This window comes from Lactuca sativa, chromosome 8 (assembly GCF_002870075.4).
Source record: "Lactuca sativa cultivar Salinas chromosome 8, Lsat_Salinas_v11, whole genome shotgun sequence".
Lineage (NCBI taxonomy): Eukaryota > Viridiplantae > Streptophyta > Magnoliopsida > Asterales > Asteraceae > Lactuca > Lactuca sativa.
The window spans coordinates 187,286,769-187,292,031 of NC_056630.2; the positions used below are offsets into that span (position 1 = coordinate 187,286,769).

Here is a 5,263-nt window from a genome sequence, read left to right on the forward strand (position 1 = left end):
TGTGAGCCCATAATGCACAAAATGCAGCAACTTTTATTTTTTATGTGTAGTCAATTTAAAGTTGAGCCAACACTGCAATATAAGTGAATAACCATCACTTTAAACATCATATGATATGCGATAGTAGTATTTAGTTATTTAACCAATAAAAGAAAGCTAGTAGTTATTTAACCAAGAACACAAAGACACGAAGACTAAATAAAGCAAGAAAAAGGGCTATTAGTATCTAACCAAAGATTTAAGGGAAATGGACCATAATAGTCCTTTTTTGGTGGTGTTTTTACCAAAAATAGGCAAGAAAATAGGTGTTTCCACATATAGACATTGATTCTGTAGAGCACCCCCGAGTATTCGGCAGAATTGATTTAACCTCCGAGGAATTGATGTGGTGCGAAAAAAAAATATGAAGAACAATTCAGCGAAGCTACCTCCGAGGAATGAACATTTGTTTCGAGCAATTAACTTATCCTCCGAGAAATGGATGTGACAAAAATTAGTAATAAATAAATAATATATGAACAACAATTCGTCGGAGCTACCTCCAAGAAATGAACTTCAATTTTTTTTGTCACATCGATTCCTCGAAGCATAAGTTAATTCATCGGAACAAAAGTTCATTCCTCGGAGGTAGCTTCGCATGGAATTGTTCTTCATATATATATATATATATATATATATATATATATATATATATATATATATATATATATATATATATATATATATATATAGATGTGTGTGTGTGTGCGCGCCACATCGATTCCTCGGAGATTAAGTCAATTCCGCGGAGCACTCGGAGGTTGCTCTGCGGAATCCATGTCTATATGTGAAAACAGGGACGGACGCAAGAATACATACTAGATGTTGCCGAAATTGAAGTAGGTTTTGTCGGTGCATGAAAAATAGGTTAAAAAATTGAATTTTTTCTTTCATTGCGTACAGTCTAAGTAGGTGATGCCGGTACCACACCGGAACACCAAGCAAAACCGCCACTGTGTGGAAGCACCCATTTTCTTGTCTATTTTTTTTTGTAAAACACCATTAAAAAGTTTCTATTATGGTCCATTTCATGATTTAATACAACAAAAAATTTGATAACTTTTTGCATAAACCATTGCAACTGTGAAAAAAGGTTGTTTCTTCTTCTGATGTAAATGGGTTTTGAACTTGTGTCTTTTAAAAGAAGAAAAAAAAAATCTTTGAATATGAACAGAACCCATTTACTTGCTTCTTGAATCTTGATAAGTATGCAACAATCCAAGATTTCATGGATATTTACAATACGTATCTTCAAGATGTTTTGGGGAACTACGAAGGTAAAAACACAATTATACTGCATACTCATGGTGAGGGAATGTGCGTTAGTAACAACTTACAAGATACAACTATCAAATGCCCAAACAAGTATAGAATTTCATTTGCAAGAACAGATAAAATCATAAAATGGTTGTTTGATATAAACAATGAAGCAAATTCAGATCTGTCGATTTGAAAAATAAAAAAATAAACGATTAAGTCTTTATTATAATTTAACTTATCAGAATCAAACCATCTCATTCAAAATTTTAAATAAATACACGTGTGGATTGCTTGAAGAAAGAGACAAAGAGTTGCTTGAAGAAAGAGTTTTTGTCCTGGTTGATAGCTAAGTGGCAAAAAACAAAAATATTAAATGTTCCTGCCCGGGATCGAACCGGAGACCTTTAGCGTGTAAAGCTAACGTGATAACCACTACACCACAAGAACTTTGTTTTAATAATGAAAGATGTAATTATATAATGAAAAAAACATGATTCAGTAAGGAATGACATCCTTCCAAAACTGTGAATTTCATTCGAAGCAACCCCTCGGTTTTTTATACCATTTTTCCCTTCAAAGATTATCACGATCCCATGATAATCCTGATTGAATTGTGAAATAAACCTTCGATGCAGAGTAAATTGGATTGAACCATGGTGTGATGAGTGATCGTATGTAGAAAAAGATCGATTATGGATGTATATATTATCGATTGCACCCCTGATTATGTGATCGTGATTATCGATTGGAATCCACTGCTGATTTTTATGGGATCCTGTTAATCTTAGAGTAAAATGGTGTAAAAAGACGTGGGGTTGCATGGGATGAAATTTCAAATCAGCTTCTTTTTTATTCTATAAACAAAGCTTTGACTACAAAGCACAACGTTCTTGTGGTGTAGTGGTTATCACGTTAGCTTTACACGCTAAAGGTCTCCGGTTCGATCCCGGGCAGGAACATTGATTTTTTTTTTCACTATCTCTTTTCAGCAACACTGGACAAAAAACATTCCAGCAATCCGACCGTGTCTTTATTTAATTAAGATGGTTTGATTCAAATATAATAAAGACTTAATTACCAATATTAATGAATCTATACTTGTAAATGATTTTTTTTTTATCACTAGCGATTTAGCCGCCCCAAGTAACAAGCGACGGGTGTGAATAGTTTTTTCAGAAATTAGTTTCTAACGGCGATTATTCTTTTGCGCAAATAGTTTACTGCATCTGAACACATGATTGATCAAGCAACATCTTCTTTATACACAATATTTGATGTATAGATTTCATTGTCGTTTAATTGTTTGTCAGACTTTATCAACTCGAAAATAATTCTTACAATAATTTGTTATAAAACATTCTAATTTGATCTCCAAATAATAATATATATTTAATATAATACCATAATTAAAAGTCATCATACAATGAGTGAGATGACAAACGGGCAACAAGTTGTGCCGCTAAGCCTTTTTGAATGGTAAAGTTAATTCTTTTAAAGACTATATCTGAAGATCTAGGAGATATAACATTACTATGTATGATTCGTTGTACTCTTTTAAGAAGCTCTACCGCATCCGGTGCGAGGAAACAAAACGTATCAAATGCAAATGGTATGAACACATGTTGATTTTCCAGGTACGATCTCTCATGTTTGGTGACTTTGCATGTGGCTGTTTTTAAAGCAGCATGTCCCGTTGTGAAACCCCTAACCCTCAGGCCCACGAGAGGGGATACCCCTGTAAGATCCACACATAGCACATGCGTGTTTCCCTCCAACCCATCCAAAATCAAAATGTTAGCCGGTCTGAGGGTTGACCTTCCTTCTATCATGTCAGTCAAGAAATTAGCAGGTGTCTCTTTCTTAGCGGAAACTCCGGCACGCTTAAATATGTCAAACAAAACATCCCTAACCATATCGTGCTTGTATTTGAACCCCGGGAGTTCTTTACAGTGAACTGCATGCTCTCCAAAGGAGTCCAAACATACATTGCGACACATAGGACATATCTCGTCAGCTGGGAAAATGGGAATCATGAGTCGATATTTGAGAATAGTACGATACTCCACAGGAGACATGTGTTGGTCAAGCCCATCTATAGGGATAGCCAGAAGAAAATCTTGAGCATGTGATGCACGTAAGCACTGGAAAACCACTTTCTAACTATTTTAAATATATAATAAGATAGATACATATTAAACCACACCATCTTACATTAATTTGGCATTATGATTTAAGTTTTACATTTAAAGGATAACCAATATCATCATTATAATTAACATCACATGTTAATGAATTAACTAATCATCGTTAATGGAAAATGTCTATTGTACAATAGATGTATAGATTTCAATTTAGATTTTATATTTAATATTATATTTAAATTTTTATTATTTTTTTAAATAATTAAAAACCTCCTCGTTTGAAAATTTTATTAGTTATAAGTTTTTTATGAACTCATTTTGTTATATTGATTTAATTTTTATATTTAAAGATTAACCAATATTAATATTATAATTATCATCATATTTCAATGAATAATTTAATTATCATTAATTAAGAATCTTATGAGTTGTAGTAGTAATGTAAAGAGTGTGAAGGTATGAAGCCTAACAATGATTAATTTTACTTCCCCACCTAACTATTTTAGGTGGGGGTGGGTCCTGGTGGGGAAGTTATAATACTTTTCCATACTTTGTATTTTGGGTACTTTATTTAATTTCTTGGGCTTTAGCGGTATTTATCATGCACTTTTAGGGTCTGAGACGCTTGAAGAATCATTTCTATTCTTCAGTTATGTATGGAAAGATAGAAATAAAATGACCATAATTTTAAGTATTTACTTAATCGATCTTGTTAGGTATAGGTGCTTTTCTTCTAGTATTCAAGGTTCTTTATTTTGAGGGCATTTGTGATACTTGGGTTCCGGGAGGAGGAGATGTAAGAAAAATCACCAACTTGACGCTTCGCCCAAGTATCATATTTGGTTATTTACTAAAATCGCCCTTTGAGGGAGAATGATGGATTCTTAGTGTAGACGATTTGGAAGATATAATCGGAGGCAATGTATGGTTAGGTTCCATTTGTATATTTGGCAAGGTTGTAAAACTCGTTACTCGGTACGTGCTCGGCCGACTACCGAGTAGCGAGTACTCGGGGAGTACTCGGATTTGGTAATTCATGTAGAAATATTTTTAGGGAAATTGTATATGTCAAAATCATAAGTTAAAATCATATGTTGATTGAAATATATAACAAAATTAGATACATGTGAATACATAAAAACTGAAAAACACATAATGGTCTCACTTCGTGAATAATTACTGAAAATTTAAGATATATATGTAGTAATAATCACATGTGTGTGTTAAATAATAAGTAATTAAGTATATTATACACATTAATCACCGAGTTGACCGAGTTTTACAACACTGGTCAGGTCAGTAAGGGGCCGATCGGGGAATACTCGGGATTCTGTAACTCACCTCGGTAAGGGGCCGAGTAGCGAGTACTCGGAGGAGTAATCGGCCAACTCGACGAGTTTTACAACACTGATAGTTGGTGAAATTTGACAAATCTTAACCAAACCCTTCGCATGGGCTCGACGAGCACTTGTATGGTCTGAAGAGGCTAGGCTTACTTATCTTATAGTTTAGCAGCTATACTTGTCTTTAGCTTCATTTGTAGCACCTGGTTCCTTGTACGTAAATCTTATTTGGGTATTCTCTTTTCTTTTAGCCTTGGACTCGGCGAGTCATAGGTCCGACTCGCCGAGTAGATACGGGACCGGGACACGTTTAAGTTGGCGACTCGGCAAGTCACCGCTGTTGGATGAAACCCTAAGTTTCAGGGGTTTGCACCGTATTTAAACACCATATCCGCCCCAGGCCAGCCCCCATTCACCCTTAGAGCTCCCAACCCTCGTTCTAAGCTTGTTCTTAGAGAGTTTAAAGAAATTGTTGTGTGT

The 5,263-nt window shown here is 34.6% G+C and overlaps 2 non-coding genes across 2 annotated transcripts; one reads left to right on the top strand and one right to left on the bottom strand.

Moving 5' to 3' along the window:
• Nucleotides 1-1,673: 1,673 nt before the first annotated feature.
• TRNAV-UAC (transfer RNA valine (anticodon UAC)) lies at nt 1,674-1,746 on the bottom strand. Its single transcript has one exon. It is a non-coding gene; the product is annotated as a tRNA-Val (tRNA).
• Nucleotides 1,747-2,185: 439 nt separating this feature from the next.
• On the top strand, nt 2,186-2,258 carry TRNAV-UAC (transfer RNA valine (anticodon UAC)). The gene has a single exon. It is a non-coding gene; the product is annotated as a tRNA-Val (tRNA).
• The last annotated feature ends 3,005 nt before the right edge of the window (nt 2,259-5,263 follow it).